Source organism: Nerophis ophidion, linkage group LG25 (assembly GCF_033978795.1).
Source record: "Nerophis ophidion isolate RoL-2023_Sa linkage group LG25, RoL_Noph_v1.0, whole genome shotgun sequence".
NCBI lineage: Eukaryota > Metazoa > Chordata > Actinopteri > Syngnathiformes > Syngnathidae > Nerophis > Nerophis ophidion.
Window position 1 is genome coordinate 21,883,199 of NC_084635.1, and position 15,022 is coordinate 21,898,220.

The window sequence follows — 15,022 nt, forward strand, 5'->3', positions numbered from 1 at the left end:
ATCCAGGCTCGGGATCTTTCTGTGTGGAGTTTGCATGTTCTCCCCGTGAATGCGTGGGTTCCCTCCGGGTACTCCGGCTTCCTCCCACTTCCAAAAACACGCACCTGGGGATAGGTTGATTGGCAACACTAAATTGGCCCTAGTGTGTGAATATGAGTGTGAATGTTGTCTGTCTATCTGTGTTGGCCCTGCGATGAGGTGGCGACTTGTCCAGGGTGTACCCTGCCGTCCGCCCGATTGTAGCTGAGATAGGCGCCAGCGCCCCCCGCAACCTTGAAAGGGAATAAGCGGTAGAAAATGGATGGATGGATGGATATATATATATATTTGGAAAAAGACCTTGCGGACTTCTACAGAACTCAGCAAGCACATTTGGAACCTCAAAGACAATAATATTGAATATTCAATAACATGGCAAATTCTTGCATCCAGCACACCTTACAACAGTGGTAATAAAAGATGCAACCTATGCTTGAAAGAGAAACTGTTTATTATATATCATCCAGACCTGTCATCCCTCAACAAGCGCAGTGATATCATTTCAACATGCCGCCACCTCCTATGTAACACAAGAGCCAATCACGACGCCCTTACGCCTGCCTGTACCCACCCACTCTGTGCCCTATATAATGTGAATGGTTCCATTAAAATCTCCTGATGATTGAGGGAACCCCTCATGAAACAGTTCTGTAGAGATGAAGTAGTCTTGTGATTTTTCCCACACACACATATATATATATATATATATATATATATATATATATATATATATATATATATATATATATATATATATATATATATATATATATATATAATAGCAATTGATTTGCTCCGGAGTCCAACCGCATTAGCATGGATATCTCCTGCTGTTTATTTGTTAAATTTTTTTTGGAGATAGTCCAGCAGCAGTGTCCATGCCATGCCTTACTGTCCTCTTTCCGCCTCCCGAACCGCTTATACCACCACAAAGATCGGATATTCGGGTCCAGCCCTAGTAGACACATGTTTATAATATATAATATGATCTGTGGCAAATAGTAATATCTGTCCATAAACAGTTATTGACATGCTGTTTTAAATTCAGTTTTGTGGTTACATGGGGGAGCGGGAATTATCTTTTTTAAAAACAAGTATTCCAAAGAGAAAAACTGGCAAGTTTGAAACCGAATTGCAAAATTGCAGCAACAAGCACACCCTCTTCAAGACCTGAAAATATATCAATTGTAACTTAAACCTGTCTGGTGGGATTCGTAATTTTGGAGCACGGTTAATTTACTTTACACCATCCGTAGTCATTTTAATGTCAAGAATATTTTAGGGGAACTTTCTGTGTCATCAGTGTTCTTCAAATACACATTTGCTTTAATTTCTCATATCGCAACACACGGTATTTTAATGATATGTCATAATATAATTTCTCAATATATTTCACAGAATATTGAAGTACGTTGGCTCTCAGGAATTTGGTCTCAATAGCCTACGCAAGGTAAAATCAAATTAGTGCTGTTAAATTAAATAAACACATTTATATAATTTAATTACATTGCCTTTTACATGGCATAGTGAACTTTGTGTATCAGTTTGCATATACATGTTTTTTGCAATAAATTTGCTTCTCTGTTTTATAGTTGAAGGCAGAAGAGATCTCATCATATGTTGCCTGTTGGAGTTCCTTGGAGAGCCGGGAGAGGAGCTGATCAAAGACTGCCAGGAACATTTCAAAAATTTGGGATTTGCTGATGATTATTCTCACCATAGTAAATGTACAAACTCCGTTTCCATATTAGTTGGGAAATTGTGTTTGATGTAAATATAAACGGAATACAATGATTTGCAAATCATTTTCAACCCATATTCAGTTGAATATGCTACAAACACAACATATTTGATGTTCAAACTGATAAACGTCACAAAGAAGTTGGGAAAGGTGTAAATGAATACTGATAAAGTTGAGGAATGCTCATCAAACACTTATTTAGAACATCCCAGAGGTGTGCAGGCTAATTGGGAACAGTTGGGTGCCATGATTGGGTATAGAAGCAGCTTCCATGAAATACTAAGTAATTCACAAACAAAGATGGGCAAAGGGTCACCAATTTGTAAGCAAATTGTCGAACAGTTTTAGAACAACATTTCTCAAAGAGCTATTGCAAGAAATTTAGGGATTTTACCATCTACGGTCTGTAAAATCCTCAAAAGGTACAGAGAATCTGGAGAAATCACTGCACGTAAGCAATAATATTACGGACCTTTGATCCCTCAGGCGGTACTGGATCAAAATCCGACATCGGTGTGTAAAGGATATCACCACATGGGCTCAGGAACACTTCAGAAAATCACTGTCAGTACCTACAGTTGGTCGCTACATCTGTAAGTGCAAGTTAAAACTCTACTATACAAAGCCAAAGCCATTTATCAAGAACACCAAGGAACGCCGCTGGCTTTGCTAGGCCTGAGCTCATCTAAGATGGACTGTTGCAAAGTGGAAAAGTGTTCTTTGGTCTGACGAGTCCACATTTCAAATTATATTTGGAAACTGTGGACGTGGTGTCCGCCGGAACAAAGAGGAAAATAACCATCCGGATTGTTAAAGGCGCAAAGTTTTAAAGCCAGCATCTGTGATGGTATAGGGGTGTATTATTGCCCAAAGCATAGGGAACTTACACATATGTGAAGGCACCATTAATGCTGAATGGTCCATACAGGTTTTCGAACAACATATGTTTTCATCCAAGCAATGTTATCATCGACGCCCCTGCTTATTTCAGCAAAACAATGCCAAGCCATGTTTTACAACAGCGTGGCTTCGTAGTAAAAGAGTGCGGGTACTTTCCTGGCCCGCCTGCTCTCCAGACCTGTCTCCCATCGAAAATGTGTGGCGCATTACGAAGCATAAAATACGACAACAAGACCCCGGACTGTTAAACAACTTAAGCTGTACATCAAACAAGAATGGTAAAGAATTCCACTTTCCCAAAGCTTCAACAATTAGTTTCCTCAGTTCCTAAACGTTTATTGAGTGTTGTTAAAAGAAATTGTGATGTAACACAGTGGTGAACATGCCCTTTCCCAACTACTTTGTGTTGCAGCTATGAAATTATAAGTTCATTATTATTTGCAAAAAAAAAAAAAAGTTTATGAGTTTGAACATCAAATATCTTGTCTCTGTAGTGCATTCAGTTGAATATGGGTTGAAAAAGATTTGCAAATCATTGTATTCCATTTATATTTACATCTAACACAATTTCCCAACTCATATGGAAACGGGCTTTGTATCTCTTCTCCAACCTAATACCGAACCTATATATGAGGAAAAACGTTAAAATGCTTCTCCTGAGGTGGCATCTCTAACTGTTACCGGGAAGGCATTCCAGAGTACTGGAGCCCGAACGGAAAACGCTCTACAGCCCGCAGACTTTTTTTTTTTAACTTCCCCAGCATTTAACCAATGCCGTGGTGTCTGTATGTATAGGTTATATGAACTGGCTGTTCTAACATTATGAATCACCTCTTGGGAACTTAAGAGAAACAAATGTGTATAATATTGACTCCTGAGCACAGAATCACGTGTTTTTCACAGGATGTAGGTGAAGAAGACTCTGTTCATCATGACCTCAAGATCCTGGTCATCAGTGGAAATGCAGCACAGAAGGACCATGTGTCAGTCATCGTCGAAGGAAAAGAGGTTCTGGATGACTGCAAAACCGTGGCAAAGGCTTGCCTTCTGCTCATGGGCTTAATCTACGCCAGGGGTTTACCAACCTTTGTGAAACCAAGAGCTACTTCTTGGGTACTGATTAATGCAAAGGGCTACCAGTTCAATACACACTTAAATAAATTGCCAAAAATTGCCAATTTGCTCAATTTATATTTATAGAATGGGTATTTCTGTCCGTCAATCCGTCGTACATTTTTTTTCCTTTTACGGAAGGTTTTTTGTAGAGAATAAATGATAAAAACACTTAGTTGAACGGTTTAAAAGAGGAGGAAAAACAAAAAAAATGAAAATCAAATTTCGAAACATAGTTTATCTTCAATTTCGACTCATTAAAATTCAAAATTCAACCAAAAAAAATGAAGAGAAAAACTAGCTATTTTGAATCTTTTTGAAAAAAATTCAAAAAAGAATTTATGGAACATCATTAGTAGTTTGTCCTGATTAAGATTAATTTTAGAATTTTGATGCCATGTTTTAAATAGGTTAAAATCCAATCTGTACTCTATTAGAATATATAACAAATTGGACCAAGCTATATTTCTAACAAAGACAAATCATTATTTCTTCTAGATTTTGCAGAACAAATTTTTTTTTTAAAGAAATTCAAAAGGCTTTGAAATAAGATTTAAAATTGATTCTACAGATTTTCTGGATTTGCCAGAATATTTTTTTTTTAATTTTAATCATAATAAGTTTGAAGAAATATTTCATAAAATATTCTCAGTCGAAAAAACAGAAGCTAAAATGAAGAATTTAATTAAAATATATTCATTATTCTTTACAATAAAATGTTTTAAAAATACTTGAACACTGATTTAAATTGTCAGGAAAAAAGAGGAAGTGATTTAAAAGGTAAAAAGGTATATGTGTTTAAAAATCCCCAAATCATTTTTAAGGTTGTATTTTTTCTCTAAAATTGTCTTTCTGAAAGTTATAAGAAGCAAAGTAAAAAAATTAGGTTGATTGGCAACACTAAATTGGCCCTAGTGTGTGAATGTGAGTGTGACTGTTGTCTGTCTATCTGTGTTGGCCCTGCGATGAGCTGGCGACTTGTCCAGGGTGTACCCCGCCTTCCGCCCGATTGTAGCTGAGATAGGCGCCAGCGCCCCCCGCGACCCCGAAAGGGAATAAGCGGTAGAAAATGGATGGATGGATGGATGGAATTTATTTAAACAAGTGAAGACCAAGTCTTTAAAATATTTTCTGGGATTTTCAAATTCTATTTGAGTTTTGTCCCTCTTAGAATTAAAAATGTCGAGCAAAGCGAGACCAGCTTGCTAGTAAATAATAAAAATTTAAAAAATAGAGGCAGCTCACTGGTAAGTGCTGCTATTTCAGCTATTTTTAGAACAGGGCAGCGGGCTACTCATCTGGTCCTTACGGGCTTCCTGGTGCCCGCGGGCACAGCGTTGTTGACCCCTGATCTACACCATGAACATGAGTTCCATCCATCCATCCATTTTCTACCGCTTATTCCCTTTCGGGGTCACGGGGGGCGCTGGCGCCTATCTCAGCTACAATCGGGCGGAAGGCAGGGTACACCCTGGACAAGTCGCCACCTCATCGCAGGGCCAACACAGATAGACAGACAACATTCATACTCACATTCACACACTAGGGACCATTTAGTGTTGCCAATCAACCTATCCCCAGGTGCATGTCTTTGGAAGTGGGAGGAAGCCGGAGTACCCGGAGGGAACCCACGCATTCACGGGGAGAACATGCAAACTCCACACAGAAAGATCCAGAGCCTGGATTTGAACCCAGGACCTACTGAAACTAAAATACACATTTGAAGTGTTTTAGAAGCTGTTTCTAGAGCTGGTTGTTCTGAAAATGTTGCCTAAGGTATGGTCTTTGCGAAATAAACTTCTACTGTAAGTGTTTCCACAGTGTACATATGCTGTTCTAGCATATAGCTGTTCTTTGGTGTGTGGAAGCAGTACATGACGCTTGTCAATGTAAATTGTCGAAAGATTTTGCTATTGTGCTTACAATTCAGGAAAAGTTATTGGGTCTTTTTCCTGTAATTGTTCACATTATTGTGAATGTTCTAAAACAAAAAAATCACTGTTTTATAATGTTTTGTCTGGTAATGCTGCTGGAAAATGTAATAAAGGTGCGCTCGTTTGAAAGTATGTTATCATTTCATATTTGTAGAAGATGTGTTGAATGGGAACAATATCACCAGACCTATGTAAGCGTCAATATATATCTTGATGGTGCAGAAAAAAGACCATATATTTTTTTAACCGATTTCCAAACTCTAAATGGGTGAATTTTGGGGAATTAAAAGCCTTTCTGTTTATTGCTCTTTTTGCGATGACGTCAGAACGTGACGTCACCGAGGTAATACAGCCGCCATTTTCATTTTCAACACATTGCAAACATTGGGTCTCAGCTCTGTTATTTTCCGTTTTTTCGACTATTTTTTGGAACTTTGGAGACATCATGCCTCGTCGGTGTGTTGTCGGAGGGTGTAACAACACTAACAGGGAGGGATTCAAGTTGCACCACTGGCCCGAAGATGCGAAAGTGTCTGCCGCCAGACCCCCATTGAATGTGCCGGAGTGTCTGCACATTTTAGCGGCGATGACAGACATGGCACAGAGATGTATGGTTAACCTGCAGATGCATTTGCAACGATAAAGTCAACGAAATCACAAAGATGAGTTTTGTTGATGTTGACTTATGTGCTAATCAGACATATTTGGTTGCGGCGTGACTGCCAGCTAATCGATGCTAACATGCTACGCTAATCGACGCTAACATGTTTTTTACCGGCCGTGCTAGAGCAGACATGGCACAGAGATGTATGGATAACCTGCAGATGCATTTGCAACTATATTACGTTTCCTTCCACCCACATTTAATGCGGAAAAAAACACTTACCAATCAAAGGATTTAAGTTGCTCCAGTGTCACGAGATGCGAAAGTCCTGATCGTTTAGTCTGCACATTTTACCGGCGATGCTAACGCAGCTATTCGGCCATGCTATGGCTATGAATAGCATCAATAGCTATTCGCTAAATAGCTTCAGTTTCTTCAATACTTTCATACTCCAACCATCCGTTTCAATACATGCGTAATCTGTTGAATCTCTTAAACCGCTGAAATCCGATTCTGAATCCGAGCTAATGTCACTATATCTTCCTGTGCTATTCGCCATTGTTTGTTTACATTGGCAGCACTGTATGATGTCACAAGGAAATGGATAGTCACATTGTAAATAGCGAAAATCAAGCACTTTAAAGCTTTTTTTAGGGATATTCCAGGACCGGAATACATTTTGAAAAAAACTTCAAAAAATACAACAAGCCACTGGGAACTGATTTGTATTGTTTTTAACCCTATTGAAATTGTGATAATGTTCCCCTTTAAGATAATTTAATTTAATTAACAGTAGGCCAAGTTACAAATACCACACATCCATATTACAATAGTGGTGTAGGTGGTAGCTTAAATATTATGTAAATATTACTTAAATATTTCTCCGAATAAATTAAAGAAAAACTAGTTAAATTATCCTGAAAATCAAGCATTTTATAAGGGTTTTGAAAGTAGATACAAAGGTAGTTTTGAGTAAAATTTACTATCAAAGAGTGAGTAGTTTGTCTCTGAGAAAGAAAATCTCTAGTAGTGTTTACCTGAGTGTTTTCAATAAAAAAAATATTATTGCTGGCAAGTAAACTTTACTTGACCATTTCCCAAGTAAAAGTTACAAAGTATTTCTGTGTGGAAATTGTTACTTAAATTGGCACTCCACATTTTTTTTAGTGTAGAAAGAGGTTCCGCAACCTCCGTAGCAGAACTTCCGGGCTCTGTAACAGCTTCTTCAGATTATTGAACGCACCAAATTAATTCACTCAATTACCCGCCAAAAACAGATTAACTCGCTGGAATATAAAGACATAGATCATATAAACGTGGCTGCATATGCAAACATGCAATATATTTATCTGTACAGTAATCTATTTATTTATATCTTCACATTATTGTTCTTTTTTCCTGCACTACCATGAGCTAATGCAAGGAAATTGTGTTCATACTGTAAAGTTCAAATTTGAATGACAATAAAAGTGTTATGGTTTTGCAGAGGGGGGGACGGCAGACTGACACCAGAGGGCAGTAAAGTACAATTTGCTATGTGTATATATATATATATACCGCCCGATTGTAGCTGAGATAGGCGCCAGCGCCCCCCGCGACCCCACAAGGGAATAAGCGGTAGAAAATGGATGGATATATATATATATATATATATATATATATATCCATCCATCCATCCATTTTCTACCGCTTATTCCCTTTCGGGGTCGCGGGGGGCGCTGGCGCCTATCTCAGCTACAATCGGGCGGAAGGCGGGGTACACCCTGGACAAGTCTATATATATATATATATATATATATATATATATATATATATATATATATATATATATATATATATATATATATATATATATATATATATATATATATATATATATATATATATATATATATATATCTTAGGGCTGTGAATCTTTGGGTGTTCCACGATTCGATTCAATATCGATTCATGGGGTCGCGATTCGATCATATATCGATTTTTTCCGATTCAACGCGATTCCAGATTCAAAAACGATATGTTTTTAGATTCAAAACGATTCTGTAGTCATTCAATACATAGGATTTCAGCAGGATCTACCCCAGTCTGCTGACATGCAAGCAGAGTAGTATATATATATTTTTTTAAAGCTTTTATAATTGTAAAGGAAAATGTTTTATCAACTGATTGCAATAATGTAAATTTGTTTTAAAGGCCTACTGAAATGAGATTTTCTTATTTAAATAGGGATAACAGGTCCGTTCTATGCGTCATACTTGATCATTTCGCGATATTACCATATTTTTGCTGAAAGGATTTAGTAGAGAACATCGACAATAAAGTTCGCAACTTTTGGTCGCTAATAGAAAAGCCTTGCCTGTACCGGAAGTAGCAGACGATGTGCGCGTGACGTCACGGGTTGTAGAGCTCCTCACATCCTCACATTGTTTACAATGTGAGCCACCAGCTGTAAGAGCAATTTGGACTGAGAAAGCGACAATTTCCCCATTAATTTGAGCGAGGATGAAAAATTTGTGGATGAGGAAAGTTAGAGTTTATTGTTTATTGTTTATTGAATGGATCCCCATTAGCTGACGCCAAGGCGACTGCTAGTCTTCCTGGGGTCCATATAAGAGCATACAAAATTTAAATACAAAGAATACATGCATTACCAAACATTATACAATGGAAAAATATAACATGAGATAAAAGTTAGTTAAAACCAGTATTAAAATTTCACGTCATGTGGGCAGCTGCAATAGGTGTATCTTCAAAGCTGTCTTGAATGACAATTTACTTTGTGAGAGCTTAATGTGTGATGGCAATATATTCCAGAATGACATACATCTTATACATGACTGTATGTTTGAGGAGATTGGTCCTGGGAGCAGGAAGTGACAAATAGCCATTGCTGGCATTCCTAGTGTCATAAGTATGTGTGTTGGTTGACATTAAAAACTGTTTGTAAAAGTAATCTGGTGATTGATCTAAAATGACAGATCTAAAGAACATAAGGAGACTACACTGCATCTTTTGTTCAACAGACAACCAGGACAGGCGTGAATGCATAAATGAAATATTAGTGCGCAATGAACATTTAAGTAACAGTCTAGCCGCTCGGTTTTGAACAAATTGAAGTTTGTTCAGGTCAGACTTAGTTGTAGTGTACCTTATTATAGGACAGTAATGAAGATGACAGAAAAACAAGGACTGTGTGACTTAATCCATTGTTGAGGATGTCAAGAAGGTGGAGCACTTTCTGACCATTGGCTAAACCTCTTCCCATTTTCATTAAAATACTATCGATATAATCGGACCATGACAATTGACTGTCTAATAGCAAACCAAGCAGTTTTGCTTTTTTGACCTGCACAATAGTTATATCTACCATTGAAATGTGAAGCTGAGGGTCTTCAACAAGCATATGCCTGGATCCAAAAACAATGCTTTTTGTTTTGTCAATATTCATAACAACTTTACTATCATTTAGCCAGCGTGACACTCTCTCCAGGTCTTGATTTAAGTTATTTTCTAGGTCATTTAAGGTAGAGGCAGTGCTGTATAGAGTTGTGTCATCTGCATACATAACCATATTTGTGTTTGTTATAACACAGGGAAGATCATTAGTAAAAAATAATAAAAAGTAAAGGACCTAAGCAGCTTCCTTGAGGCACGCCACAGTAATTGTACTTGCGTTCAGATAGGCTACCATTAAAACACACTCTCTGTGATCTTCCTGATGGATAGCTCAACATCCAAGAAAGTGACATACTATTAAACCATATTTTCTCAGTTTGGAGATCATTATGTTGTGATCTACGACATTGAATGCCGCACTCAAGTCAATCAGGACAGTATCAACCATCTTCTTGACATCCATTTGTGACAGCCAGTCATCAGTCAGCTGAGCTAGAGCAGTAGATGTTGAGTGACCTTGTCTATAAGCATGCTGGGAACACCACATCAGTTTGTTGTAGGCAAGGTAATCTTGAATCTGTTTGAAAACAACTTTTTCCATCAATTTACTAAGAACAGGAAGTATGCTTATTGGTCTACTGTTTTTACCAGTAAAATTTCTATTTTTGTCCTTGGGTAGAGGGATGACTTTTGCCTCCTTCCAAACCCCAGGACAGACTCCATATCTTAATGATTTATTAAATATATGACAAATCGGAGTTGATACATGGAAAGCCGCAATCCTTAACAATTTGCCATCTAGCATGTCCGTCCCAGCAGGTTTATCAGATGGCAGTGATGACAACAATTTCTCAACATCAGAACTACTAACTGGTACAAAATCGAACCTGCAGTTTTTACCCTTCATAATATGATTTTCAATTAATGTGCATGAGGAGGAGCCATCAGAAGGCGTCATATTCACTCTCAGATTTTCCACCTTGTTTGTGAAGTAATTATTAAAATATGAGGCGATTTCCATTGGCTTAGTCAGGTAAGCTCCATCAACTTCTATGTACGAATTTGTTTTACATGATGCGGATCTTCCCATTATTTGATTTAAAATTTTCCACAATTGTTTTCCATCATGTCTAAAGTCATAGATCTTTGTCTGATAATATACCTTTTTATTACCTCTATTTATTTTAGTTACACGATTTCTTAATTTACGATAGATCATCACTTTAGAAAGTAGACCAGAAGAGTCGGACAACTTTTTAGCTTGGTTGCATTGCTTCATAAGTGCTTTGAGCTCATTCCCTAACCAGGGGGCGCCATTTGCTTTGACAGTTGTTTTCCTGACAGGAGCATGCTTATCTGCAATCTGCAAAAATAACTTCATGAATGTGCTCAAAGCAGCTTCAGGATCCTCCTCAAGACACACAGTTTCCCAGTTAACATGTTTCACATCATCTATAAATTTTACTTCATTAAAATATTTATAAGACCTTTTATGTATAGTCACAATAGGAGCTTTGGAGAGCTTGGTCTTGCTCCTTATTGCAATTAAGGTGTGGTCCGTAAAGCCAAGAGCTATTGATACTGTTTTAGTGTATTTATCAGGAACATTAGTGAAAAGGTGGTCAATGCATTTGGATGACTTTAGCCCATTTCTATGTATAGTTGATCTGGTTGGTAGTGTAATGGTCTGTGTGAGGTTACAGGCATTAGTTACAGCAATAAGTTTATTTTTCAGTGGACACATAGCAGACCAATCAATGTTTGTGTCCCCAGTAAAATATATCTCTCTGTTCTCATCACTAGATTTATCCAACATCATGCATATTAAATCCAGGTATTTTATATCGGCACTAGGTGGTCTGTAACAGCACCCAGCCAGTATGGGTTTGGTCTGTGGCAAGTGAACCTGGATCCACAGGGCCTCAATATCAGCCAACATTAAATCATGTTTTACTTTCACAGGAATGTGACACTGCACATACACAGCTACACCTCCACCATATCTTGTTCTATCCTTCCTAAAAATTGTGTATCCATCAACAGCTAATTCAACATCCTCAAAAGATGAGTCAAAATATTGCCATAATGTGTATATCATTGGAGTTCATTAACCTACATAAATCAGAGATTTTATTTCTTAAGCTACAGATATTCAAGTGAGCTATCAGTAGGCCTTTGCCGGGTAGTTTAAGATTGTATGAAACCATGATGAAGAGAGAGAGCGATTAATGACTTATATTGCTTTTTACATTTGACCCTGAAACACAATAGTGTAGGTCTGCTTTGAGGAATAAAAAAAACGTACAGGTAGACATACACAACAACGCCAAACTAGTACATAGGCATGGCATCTGCAACTGCAGCAAAAAACTAAAGGATGAAAAAAAACTAAAGAATAAAAAAGGGAAAAAATGAGTGACAGTCATCATGTGTGTGAAAAGTGTCCATGAGTAGACACAGGGGTCTTACCTCGCCGCAGATAGTTCCTCAGACATCGAATTTGTCCAAATCACTGATGTCGTTGATGACCGTGACTTTCTCCTCTTCTGGGGTCGTACCATTCAGTTTGATAAACACTTTACAGCTGGCAGTCCATGTAGACTGAATTTTGCTTAGCTTCCTCAGGATTCGTGCGCGTCTGGCGATCTCACCATTCCTTTTGGTGAGGTGTTCGTTAATGTACACCTCCGATCTTGTTCTTTCTTTTGGTGAAGCGAATGATAATCGCTGGTGTCGCTCCTTTGGTTCTCGTAGGCAGGGTGTGACAGGCTTCAATGTCGCTCCTGTCCACGGAGATCTTCCTGCTCCCCAAAAAACTGACCACCTGCTGCTCCAGCGATTCCGCCTCCAACTCAGATTGAACTCCCTCTCGCCCTGCGGCGCCGTTCTCCCGGGCTGCCACACTGGCGTATGACCGATGTTTGGTCTTCAGTCCGCTGACGATCACGTTGTTCATGCGGGAGTACTGCTCCAAGTCGGACACAAGACATTCCAAAACTTTTATAGCTTTGTCTTTCTCCGTGTTCAGTCTTTTGAGTGACTGAATGTCACCCATCAGATCCACAATTTTCTTTTGCTGGTCAGCAATTGTTGCGATCTCTGCCGACAAGAACTCAAGAGACTTCTTAATTTCTTCCATGTCGTCCTCAGGGGGGCTAACCGCTCTCCTTGGCTTCGGACCCATGCTAACCTGGGCCACGGCTAAGGCTAGCCTAGCCCGGCTCCAGTGCAACTTGGATCTAGGCTAGAAACAAGCCAAACAAGACACTTACCGGGCACTCAAGAGCTACTGCCCACCCGAGTGGCACAGCACACGCCACTTTGTTCGCTCTGTTGCTGCACGACGTGAGTCACTGCAATCCTTGCTTGTCCTGGTCCAAACTGCATCTTGGGGTGACACTACGCGCATCACAATGCATGTTTACTTGTGAAACACAAAAAAAAAAAATGGGCGACGGTTCCAGGCGGCGGCAGTGTGAGCGTTTCAGATGTAATTAGACATATTTACTAGGATGATTCTGGAAAATCCCTTATCTGCTTATTGTGGTAATAGTGTTTTAGTGAGATTATGAAGTCACACCTGAAAGTCGGATGGCTGCGGTGAACGCCAGTGTCTCTGAGAGAAGCCGAGGAGCCAAGATCACAGCTGCCTTTTTTAGCTGCAGGATGAGGTCGCGTAATCCACTCAAGTCTCCGGTAAGAGCCGACTTAATATCACAAATTTCCCATCCAAAAACTTGCTGGTTGACGTAGAGAAACATGTTCGCTTGATCGCTTTGTGTTAAAGCTTCACAGCAAACAGAGAAACACCGGCTGTGTTTGTGTTGCTAAAGGCAGCTGCAATCCACCGCTTTCCACCAACAGCATTCTTCTTTGTAGTCTCCATTATTAATTGAACAAATTGCAAAAGATTCAGCAACACAGATGTCCAAAATACTGTGTAATTGTGTCGTAAGTGGTGCTGGGCTAATATGTCCCCTCCTACCAATAACATCACAAACACGTGTCATCATTCCGCGACGTTTTCAACAGGAAACTCCGCGGGAAATTTAAAATTGTAATTTAGTAAACTAAAAAGGCCGTATTGGCATGTGTTGAAATGTTAATATTTCATCATTGATATATAAACTATCAGACTGCGTGGTCGGTAGTAGTCAGTTTCAGTAGGCCTTTAACTATTAAAGGAACCAAAAATATGACTTATTTTATATTTGTGAAAATATTGGACACAGTGTGTTGTCAAGCTTATGAGATGCGATGCAAGTGTAAGCCACTGTGACACTATTGTTCTTTTTTTTAATTTGTATAAATGTCTAATGATAATGTCATTGAGGGATTTTTAATCACTGCTATGCTGAAATTATAACTAATATTGATACCGTTGTTGATAATATTCATTTTTGTTTCACTACTTTTGGTTTGTTCTGTGTCGTGTTTGTGTCTTCTCTCAATTGCTCTGTTTATTGCAGTTCTGAGTGTTGCTGGGTCAGGTTTGGTTTTGGAATTGTATTGTATTGTTATGGTATTGCTTTGTACACATACCCAAGGGTTACGTGAGATTTTTTTTTTAATATTATAAAAATAGCAGCAACTCAAAAATCTTTAAAAAATATATTTATTGAATAATACTTCCACAAAATATGAATCATAAACTGTGAAAAGAAATGCAACAAAGCCATATTCAGTGTTGACAGCTAGATATTTTGTGGACATGTTCCATAAATGGTGATGTTAAAGATTTCTATTTATTGTGAAGAAATGTTTAGATTTAGGTTCATTAATCCAGATGGATCTCTATTACAATCCCCAAAGAGGGCACTTTAAGTTGATGATTACCTCTATGTGTAGAAATCTTTATTTATAATTGAATCACTGGTTTATTTATAAACAAGTTTTTAGTTATTTGTATATCTTTTTTTCCAAATAGTTCAAGAAAGACCACTACAAATGAGCAATATTTTGCATTGTTATACAATTTAATAAATCAGAAACTGATGACATAGTGCTGTGTTTTACTTCTTTATCTCTTTTTTTCAACCAAAAATGCTTTGCTCTGATTAAGGGGTACTTGAATTACAAACCCTGTTTCCATATGAGTTGGGAAATTGTGTTATATGTAAATATAAACCGAATACAATGATTTGCAAATCATTATCAACCTATATTCAGTTGAATATGCTACAAAGACAACATATTTGATGTTCAAACCGATAAACATTTTTTTTTTTTTGCAAATAATCATTAACTCTATAATTTGATGCCAGCAACACGTGACACAGGAGTTGGGAAAGGTGG

General features: G+C 38.1%; 1 long non-coding RNA gene across 1 annotated transcript in view; it reads left to right on the top strand.

The window, feature by feature from the left end:
• Positions 1-2,107, top strand: part of LOC133542959 (uncharacterized) — an 18,523-nt gene extending 16,416 nt beyond the window's left edge. The window contains exons 2-3 of the long non-coding RNA XR_009804267.1: positions 1,438-1,489; positions 1,632-2,107. This is a non-coding gene — a long non-coding RNA (uncharacterized LOC133542959). The remainder of the gene's footprint in view (positions 1-1,437; positions 1,490-1,631) is intronic.
• The last annotated feature ends 12,915 nt before the right edge of the window (positions 2,108-15,022 follow it).